This window comes from Sinocyclocheilus anshuiensis, unplaced genomic scaffold, assembly GCF_001515605.1.
Source record: "Sinocyclocheilus anshuiensis isolate Anshui unplaced genomic scaffold, SAMN03320099.WGS_v1.1 scaffold1014, whole genome shotgun sequence".
Classification (NCBI taxonomy): Eukaryota; Metazoa; Chordata; class Actinopteri; order Cypriniformes; family Cyprinidae; genus Sinocyclocheilus; species Sinocyclocheilus anshuiensis.
This window is the reverse complement of record NW_015540943.1, coordinates 356,094-366,241: the sequence shown is the minus strand read 5'-3', so window position 1 is coordinate 366,241 and position 10,148 is coordinate 356,094. Positions and strand designations below refer to the sequence as shown.

The following is a 10,148-nucleotide window of genomic DNA, read 5'->3' as shown; positions in this document are numbered from 1 at the left end:
ATTCACTGATGACACTATTGATTTTCTTGCGGCTAAAATTTCAGAGCACAGAGGTTTGCTTTCGAAAGTATTCCCTGATTTTGTGCTTCGTCCTGAACACCACTACATCGAACATTATTCACAACTAATTAGGACATATGGGCCACTTAGAGATGTTTGGACCATGCGTTTTGAAGGCAAGCACAAGTTCTTCAAACAAATCATTCGTGAGACAAAAAATTTCAAAAACGTCACACAAACTCTGTCAGTCCGACACCAAAGAATGGTGGCGTACCATGTGGACTCATCATCCTTTTTTAAACCTTCTGTCCAGATGGACAAAGTGACGTCTACGCTGATTTCATCTTTTCCTGAGAGTGTTCAGAACATGCTTCAGCAGAATTTTCCTACCCAAAGCACTGTACTTGTCACATCTTCAGTGTGCATTGATGGCATCAAGTACAGTCCTGATATGTTTCTGTCTGCTGGTGCAAGTTCATGTCTGCCTGATTTTAGGCGAATTGTAAAAATTGTCATCATCAACACCAATATTTTGTTTGTATGCAAAAAACAGACATCGTGGTACATTGAGCATCTGCGTTCCTACGAATTGTGCAGTCATGTACCAGACATGACTGTCACAAAGCTCTCTGATTTGAATGACATTTTTCCACTGGCATCCTACAAAATTCGGGGCAGGACTTTTGTTACAGCAAAACATTTCATCTTGTGTTAAATTAAGCTTTTAAAAGGATAGTCATTCTAAAAATGAAAATAGTCCTCATTTATTCATCCGTTTCTTTCTTTCTTTTTTAACCCTGTATGACTTTATTCTTCTGAACACAAAATAAGGTATTTTTAAGAATGTTGGTAAACACATAGTTTCAGTTCCTATTGACTTCCATCAGGAACCCAAAGTTGTTTGATTACCAATGTTCTTAAAAATATCTTTTGTGTTCAGCAAAATAAAGTTATACAGGTTTAAAAAAGATGAGGGTAATAATTTTTTTCCCTTTTTCCTTTAATTTCATTTGATTTCATTGATTTTTCTCATTTTTAGGTTCACAGGACATAATGGAGACAAAAACTATACTTAGAGTGATCGTGAATGAAGACGACATAAGGAAAATCACGATGCATGGGAAACCACAAACTTTGACTTCATTGATGGAACAGCTTGAGGAAAAGCTAGGTCTTCCTTACAAGTTTTATCTTCAGTATGAAGATGCTGATTTTAACAATGCTCTGATTAACCTAACAGACATTGCAGATTTTGCTGAAAGGCCCACCTTAAAGGTGATTACTCTTGCAGCATCTCCTACAGCATCTCCTACACCAAGTACAGCTGACACTGATATTGTGTCTTTGACCTCAGAAGAAGGTTCATCTAATGTACGCCAAGCTCAGTGGCCAGAGACATTTGAAATCCCAAATTTTCCTGTAGACATTGAGTACAGATTGCGCCAAGGAAATCTTCTCTTCATGAAAGACCAGACATATATGCACGTTCCTAGGGACATGAAGCATGAAATTCTTGAAAAACTTGCTGAGTCTATGTACAACTTCAAAGCATATCCCTCTGATGATGAGTTCAATGATGTTGCATCTGCACTGGTAAAAAAACATCCATGCCTTACTGAACCAGGTTCCTCTACTGGATGGAACGGTTGGAAGAACAGCCTCAAATTTAAAATGGGCTGTGTACACCGCCCTTCCGCAGAGGGGGCTGGCCCTCAGAAGTCCTAGGCCTTAGGCGTCAGGACGTTTTAGACGAAGACTATCCAGTGAGAATGACAGTCCGCAGAATCGCCTTCCACTAGAAGCCTTCGGCCTGGGAGCGCCACTTTGACTCTAGACTCTGCGGAGTACGAGAAGTGATGCCCCCAGAATGAGGAGCTGGTCTTGTTGATAAGATTCATATCAAAAACCAAAAAAGATGTAATGCATGCGTTGCCTCAGCAGCACACGAGCCGCTCGGTCACACAAACATTATCAATCTCCTCGGAGAAAGATAGCAGCGGGACCAGAAGCGCAAGATCACAGGCACGGACACACGGAGAGAGCGGAGTGCTTAACAGCGGGAAAAGCACAATCAGCCCCCCGAGAGCTGACTGCGCTAGCGCCGCTCCCCAGTAATGCTGCTCATTATAATATTAGACATAATATGCTTGTGAAACTGGTGCTTGTGAAACTGGTGCTTGTGCAACTGGCGAGCTCATCGACGCCCTGCACATCAACCTCCTCGGAGGAAGACAGGCGGAGTGTCGAGCCCTTTCCCCGGGAGGAATAACCGCAGCGCGGGCTTCCGATCCCACAGTGCGGGCGCTGGATCATATGCGAACCCCATGAGCGCAGCCGCTGCTCCGCCTCGGCAAAAGCGGGGCTGGCACCGCGAGGAACGCTGGTGAAGGCTCCCTCCTAAAAGAGAGCCTTCCGGGAGCGAAGCAAACGCAGTGGCAACTGCTCACAATGCGGACAGTTGGCCCTCTCGAGAGACGACGCCGCGTGCTCCTCTCCCAAGCAGACCACGCACAAACTGTGTGTATCCCCGCTCGTGATGTAGCGTGAGCAGGGAGGAACACACAGTCTGTAACGCGGTCTGCTTTTGCCCTTTTTTGTCTTTAGTTTAGACATCTTCTGCTGGAGCTTATACTTTTGAATGCTTGTGCAACTTTTTGGACAGACAACAGTAAATAAGACTCACAGAACATAGATCGTGACCGACACACACAGAGAGCTTTGCTGAATGACAGAAAGCTAACGCCGGCTGCACCTCACGTGCTTTTAAAGCTTCCTGGTCATGACGTCACCCGCCTCTGACGTCTCGCCCATCGATTCGACTGATTACACATATGCCCCCGAGAGCTGACTGCACGAGCTCCGCTCCCCAGTAACGCTGTTCATTATAATATTAGGCATAATATGCTTGTGTAACTGATGCTTGTGCAACTGGCGAGCTCATCGACGCCCTCCATATCAACCTCCCTCGGAGTAAGCTCGACTCCTGGTACTTCAAGTCGAGCCGCCGCCTGGCTGCCTGGAGGAGGAAGGCTCCGTTCTTACGGGATGTCCACGAGCAGGTGATGAAGTCGTGGTCTGCACCCCAGTCAGCACGTCCACTCTTCCACTCAGGCCATGTTCTCCTACATGGATGGGGCGGAGGCCTACGGCAATGAGCGCATGCAAGGAGACCGTTGCGATGCATCTGTGCCTTCTAAGCCTTGCAGATTGAGCACCCACCTCGTTGACAAGGCTTACACTTCCATGGGCGAAGCGTCATCCACGCTGCACACGATTGCCATGCTGAATGTTTTTCAAGCTAAGCTCCTGAAGTCCCTGGACAGTGGCGACATGGATGCGGACACCGTGAAAGACCTGCATGCATCAGTGCGTTTAGCCTCGCAGGGACAGGGTGCCAGTTTATGAACATTGCTGCCAACGATAGCAACCGGAGAGATTCGGCCGCTATGTCCGTTCCTAGACACAAGGAGAGCTATTCCAGGCATTTCGCACTGGGTGCTGAGCATAATAGAACACGTGTATTCCCTACAGTTCAGACGCAGACCTCCCCGTTTCAATGATGTGGTTCCGTCACTGTCACTGCCTCAAAATGCCCGTTTTGAGACAGGAGGTTCACAGTATGCTTGCAAAAGGAGTGATAGAGCGAGTCCCTCCGAGTGAGCTGGAGAGCGGGTTTTACAGCAGCTATTTTGTGGTACCCAAGAGAGATGGGGGACCTGAGACCCATCAACGGAGCACTTCACAGCTCGTGTTCAGGATGACAACTCTGAAGCAGATCCTGGCACAAATCCATCCCGGGGACTGGTTTGCATCCATAGATCTGAAATATGCATAGGGAAGAGAGACCGTTGGTGATCCTCATTGCCCCACACTGGCTGAATCAACCTTGGTTTCCGGACCTCATGGAGATGCTGGTGGTTCCCCTCCGGCGAATCCCCCTCAGGAGGGATCTGCTGTCTCAAGCAATATGGCACCCTAGACCAGAGCTGTGGAGCCTTCATTTGTGGCTACTTCAGGGGTCCTAGAGGGGTTTGACACGCACAGAGTCTCGTGCACCTTCTACTAGGCGTCTGTACGCTCTTAAATGGGGAGTGTTTGTGAAATGGTGCTGTGATAGAGATATCAACCCGACGAGCTGTCCCGTGTCAGACGTTTACGTTTTCTGCAGCACAGGCTAGATAATGGGAGTCTACCGTCAACACTAAAGGTTTATGTGGCTGTTATTGCTTAGTTTCGTTCCCCGGTTGATGGGCAGTCGATCGGGAGGCACATACTGGTGGTCAGATTTCTGAGGGGAGCGAGGAGATTACATCCCCCATGACCACCGCTGGTGCCGCCGTGGGACCCAGCGCTGTTCTAGTCCTTAGCATCCATTGCTATGAGGGAGTTTTCCCTCAAAACTGCTCTGCTTCTTGCCCTTGCTTCGGCTAAGCGCATAGGAGATCTGCATGCGCTCTCAGTGGACAGTGATTGTATTCACTTTGGGCCTGGGGACTGCAGTGTTACTCTCCGGCCGAGATCGGGCTACATGCCTAAATCTCTTTCTACCCCCTTTAAAGTGCAGGTCATTTCTTTGCCTGCTTTGTCTTCTAAGATGTCTACCTTGCGTGACGCTGAGGCTCGGAACACCATTTGCCCCTGTCTGGGCTTTAAGGATTTATATCAAATCAAAGCGTAAACAACGTAGAAAACGTATCCGCGTGGCACAGCTGACACAGAATAGCATATGCTGTTTGCGTTCAGTGGATACTCTCCAAAATGGCACCAGGGTGACGCGGAGGAGACGAATTGTTGAATAAAGTCATTATTTTGGTTTTCTTTGCGTACAAAAATATTCTTATAGATTCGTAAAATTACGGTTGAACCCCTGATGTCACATGGATTATTTTACCGATCTCTTTGCTACGTTTCTGGACCTTGATCATGGTAATTACATTGCTGTCTATGGGAGGGTCAAAGAGCTCTCAAAATTCATCAAAAATATCTTAGTGTTCCGAAGAGGAACGGAGGTTTTACGGCTTTAGAACGACATGAGGGTGAGTAATTAATGACAGAATTTTAATTTTTGGGTGAACTAACCCTTTAGTGTTATGAGTAGTTAAACATGACACTGTTACTTGAACCAGGGAGCAGGTATATATATATATATATTTGTTTATTTATTATTTTTTTTTTTTAAGCCATTGACTAATGCCTATCAAAAGCCAGAAAAGAAAATGTTGAACTGAACCAATTGACTAATATTTTCAACTTTTAAATTTATAAGGAACAATGAACAGTTCCAATTTATTACAGACATAAAAAATAAAAAAAATACATAAAATTGTTTTGTAGTCACATGCATAAGACTTAAACTGGAACACAAAAAATTTACACAGTATAGCCTGTCTGTGTGTGTTGGATGTTATTTCTTGTTTCAGTTAAGTATACAACCTTTATCTAGATAAAGACAACATCTTTAAACTTAGAAAAATAATCCTAATTGTGATTACCATTGAAATGAACCAAATCAAAAGTGGCAAAATCTTGTATAAAAACAAAGATTTCATTTTCAAAGATATTTCCAAAATTAATCACATTATTTGAAGACACCACCACTAACAACAACAACTTACACACAGGGTCCAGTGACTTGATTTGCATATAAGTAAAAGGATGCATCAGCCTGTTGGAGTAAACAGAGGCAAAACATAAATATAAGTCACAATATTAAGTGATGATAACATCAAAGCAGTGCATTAAAATTAAACTACTAATTTTAAAATCCACTTACAGGCAGGGACAGAAATGTACCACAATTTAGAGGTGGTTGCCAAGTGGTCACTACATATGCATTGCCAACATGAACATCCTTGCCCTGGTTAAAAAAAATAAGCACAAGAATAATGTAATATCATTATTAGTTAGTGTCAATAGTGTTTATAGCATACACAGCAGAAGTAGAAAATAGTGTTTGAGGCTTGAGCGCCACCTATTGTCTGCTCTGCATTCTCACAGTTTGACTTTCTCAATAACTGAAACTGGAAATTCTTCAATTCATGGGAAGAGGTATGTTTTTTTGAGCTGTTGTACGTCTCTCTCTGTCAAATGGCAGAAGCTAGAATTTCAGTGGCTCAGGACCAGTTCAGTTGTCCAGGGGCCAGTTGCATAAACTAAAGCCTATATGTTAAGACTGTGTCTTAAGTACAAGTTCGACCAACTAGCAAAGGGGTAATAAGTCTTATTTTTAGATTCAACTTTCACTAATCTACGATTTAATGTAACTGAATTATATATATATAAAAAAATAAAAAAATCATGGCCAGTCTTGAATGAATTTAGTTGAATGAAAACTTGTAAGACTAGTCTAATCCTTTTATGCAACCAGCCCCAGTTTATCTGGATCTAATGCAGTTAAAATATATTTTTTTTTTTTTTTTTTTTCAAAAAGATATATAAACTTTTTTTTATTATTATTTTAGGTCAAAAGAACTGTCAAATTAATCAAAAAGTAATCAGATTATATTACCTACAGTGTGTAAAGTAATAGATTACGTTACTAATTGTTGTCATGACTGTCATGATTGACATGATTGCTGTCAAAATGTGTGTAGACCTTGTAATGACTTGCTACGATTAATTATTTGACAGACCGAAAACAAAGGGGAATTTAAAATTCTACAACTTGTAAGCTATTGTGTTCTGTCCTACAGGAAAAGCAAAGATTGAGTTCAAGAAGAGAATCCAGCAGAAAGAGAAAGCGAGACTAGAGTCACACAAGGTGAGTTTTGAGCAGTTGAGAAGAACAACTGCTGTGCTCACTGCTGGATTAATGTCAGGACTGCACTGGTAGCGGTGGAGGACACTGAGAAGATCTTTACTGAGCTGATCTGCTCCATTGAGAGATGTCGCTCTGAGGTGACACAGCTGATCAGAGATCAGGAAAAAGCTGCAGTGAGTTGAGCTGAAGGACTCTTGAAGCGGCTGGAGCAGGAGCTCGATGATCTGAAGAGGAGAGACGCTGAGCTGGAGCAGCTTTTACACCAAGATGAAGAACGCAGAAGAACCTGGACAATGAACACAGGTGTATTTTATTGATGGCATTTTGAATGCACAGAGATACCGTAACGAGATCCTGAGGCCCATTGTTGTGCCATTCATCCACGACCATCACCTCAAGTTGCAGCATGATAATGCACGGCCCCATGTTGCAAGGATCTGTACACAATTCCTGGAAGCTGAAAACATCCCAGTTCTTGCATGGCCAGCATACTCACCAGACATGTCACCCATTGAGCATGTTTGGGATGCTCTGGATCGGCCTATACGACAGCGTGTTCCAGTTCCTGCCAATATAATAATCAGCATCTTGATATGCCACACCTGTGAGGTGGATGGATTATCTCAGCAAAGGAGAAGTGCTCACTAAGACAGATTTAGACAGATTTGTGAGCAATATTTGAGAGAAATAGGCGTTTTGTGTACATAGAAAAAGTCTTAGATTTTTGAGTTAAGCTCATGAAAAATGGGGGCAAAAACAAAAGTGTTACGTTTATAATTTTGTTCAGTGTATATATATTATAATGTTTATTTTGACGTTGTAAGTATTCATTTTAAAACTCTCATTTTGATCTGCCTCCATCCAATCAACAACCAATGGGTAGAACCAAGACCCCGTCCTGCTTTTTTTTTTTCCCCCCCAATAATCCGCTTTACTTGGATGTACGTCACAATATGGAAGAAAAGATCTGTCACTATGTCCATTGCTTCACAATTTAAAGACATCATCCATTTTCCATTTCAAACATATGGGTGTTTAAAACTCCTGGCAATCATAGTTTATTTGTCTTTGTTTTTGAAAATATATGACAAGAGGTAGAATTATGGAGAGGCTATGAAAAATAATAGTAATAAAAAATATTACATGTACAAACTTGAAAAACATAACTCTGTTTACCTAGTGTTAATTAATCAAATCAAATTCCAAATTAAAATTATACATAATTAATTTATTATGAATATACTTAATTTAATTTCATCCTAATTTTTACATGAATGAATCAACCTGAATTTTTCATATAAATCAATGTCTTACACTGTAAAAAAAAGTCCCCTAAAAAAAAAAAAAGGTAAATGACTGTAGCTGGCAGCTGCCGAACAAAAAACGTAACATTAAAGTAAAATATCATAATTAAAACAAAAAAATGTTTTACTACATTTTTCTGTAAAACCTTTAATGAAAATGTCTGTAAAATTATTGTTCTTTATGTCAATTAAGATATTTTACTTTAATTTTACGTTTTTTGTTTGGCAGCCGTAGCTGCCAGTCATTTACCATTTTTTTTTTTACAATTTTTTTTGCAGTGTAACCGGTTGGCTAGAACATAAAAACATAAAATTGATCATATAATCAGTTTATAAACTGTAAATTTGTTTTAACTCTGCCCCCTAGACACAGACTATTGTCCATTCATAGTTTTTCACCAAAGGCACTTTTGCAGTAACCGGCCTCAGCACTGTTACAGTACTCTGCTCTACAACTCTCACAACCACAGTAAGTTCATTAGAATGAAAACACTGTTCATTCTTTTGAAAATTCACAGCATTTCTTTTGGTCTTTGATGTCAATAAAATTCAATCAGGTATTCCGGATAGATCTGGTTGCTGTCGAATATAACAAAGATCTTCGGGCTCATCGTGTCATCCACACAGCTGTCAAAAAAGTTGCCAATGCTCATGTCTTTGGAAGGCGGTCTGCAGTACTGGGGGTGACCCAGTGTATATTCCCCAACTAGAACCCATGCCAGGAACATGCACTTGTACGGTGGGTCACTCTGGAAAACGGGGCGCTAGACCATGTCTCTGTAGGATAAAGTTGTGCTTGCTAGTTGAATGACAAAACTTGCTTGAATACCTCGCATCACGTGCAAAATAGCTTCCTGTAAAGACATAAATTGTATTTATATAATATAAAATGATTCTATAATTACTAATCAAAATTGAATCAAATCAGTAGTGATATGCTTACAATAACCCTAATGGCAAAAAAGGCAACTGCAAAGTTTTATTCCAATAAGAAAGTCAAATTCCATCACATTAGAAAACAAAATCATTCTTTGGTATATTATGTATAATTTTGATATAATCAAAATTATGGCATACTAAGTCAATATTATTAAATTAAAAATAAATAAATAAATAAATGAAAGTCAATTATGAGCTAAAAAGTCAAAATAATGAAATAAGACATAATTATGACTTTCTATATTTGACTTTCTATACTATCATATTTGGAATTATAATATAGCCAATTATGACAAAGTTATCTCAATCAAATTTTATCTAATAATTAGAGGTAAAAAGTTGGAATTATGAGAAACTAAGTCATAAGGAAGTTTGACGTAAAATATAAAAATTTTAAAATAAAGTCATATTTATGACTTAACTGAGAAAAAAAAATTGAATTATGAGATAGAAAAAGCACAATTATGACATTATGTTTGACTTTTGTCATAATTACAACTTTTTCTCTTATAATTTCGACATGGCATTTCATAATGTCTTTTATGTCATAATTTCTAGTTAATATCCCAAAATGCATGATATTTTTGTCATAATTATGATTTACCAAAGCATGATTTTATTTTATTTTTTCTTGTATGGCAGAAATGGGCTTCTATAAGCATGTCTCCTTTTGTGTTCAATGGAATACAGAAGTCATACAGGCTTGGACTGATAGGAAGATGCGTAAATTATGAGACCCTTTTCATTTTTAGATAAATTATCATTTTTAATGCAGAAATAATTATGAACTATACCTTTGCCATAGACGTCGCCATGGCTTCCGGTGAGACGCCAATCAAAGTTGTATGTGCATATGACCTGTATGTTGCTGTGACCAGTTCCATGAAAAAGCATCTTTTCTTCAACATCTAAAACATGTTTTATCTTTCTCAACTGGGCCTTTTTCCTGTAACACATTTACATTTATTCATATATTTTTATTTAAAATTTTATGACTGAATTCTGTCATAACTGAAATGTAAAAAAAAAAAAAATGTTACATAAAAATTAAACAATTATAATAATATATTTGCTAAGAAGCCTTGTATAAGAGTGTTAATATACAGCCAGACAGACATTATTGCAAAAAAAAAAAAAAAAAAAGA

At 39.9% G+C, this 10,148-nt stretch overlaps 1 pseudogene; it reads right to left on the bottom strand.

Moving 5' to 3' along the window:
* The window catches only part of LOC107689717 (poly [ADP-ribose] polymerase 11-like), a 27,236-nt pseudogene that overhangs the window by 12,364 nt on the left and 4,724 nt on the right, over positions 1–10,148 (bottom strand).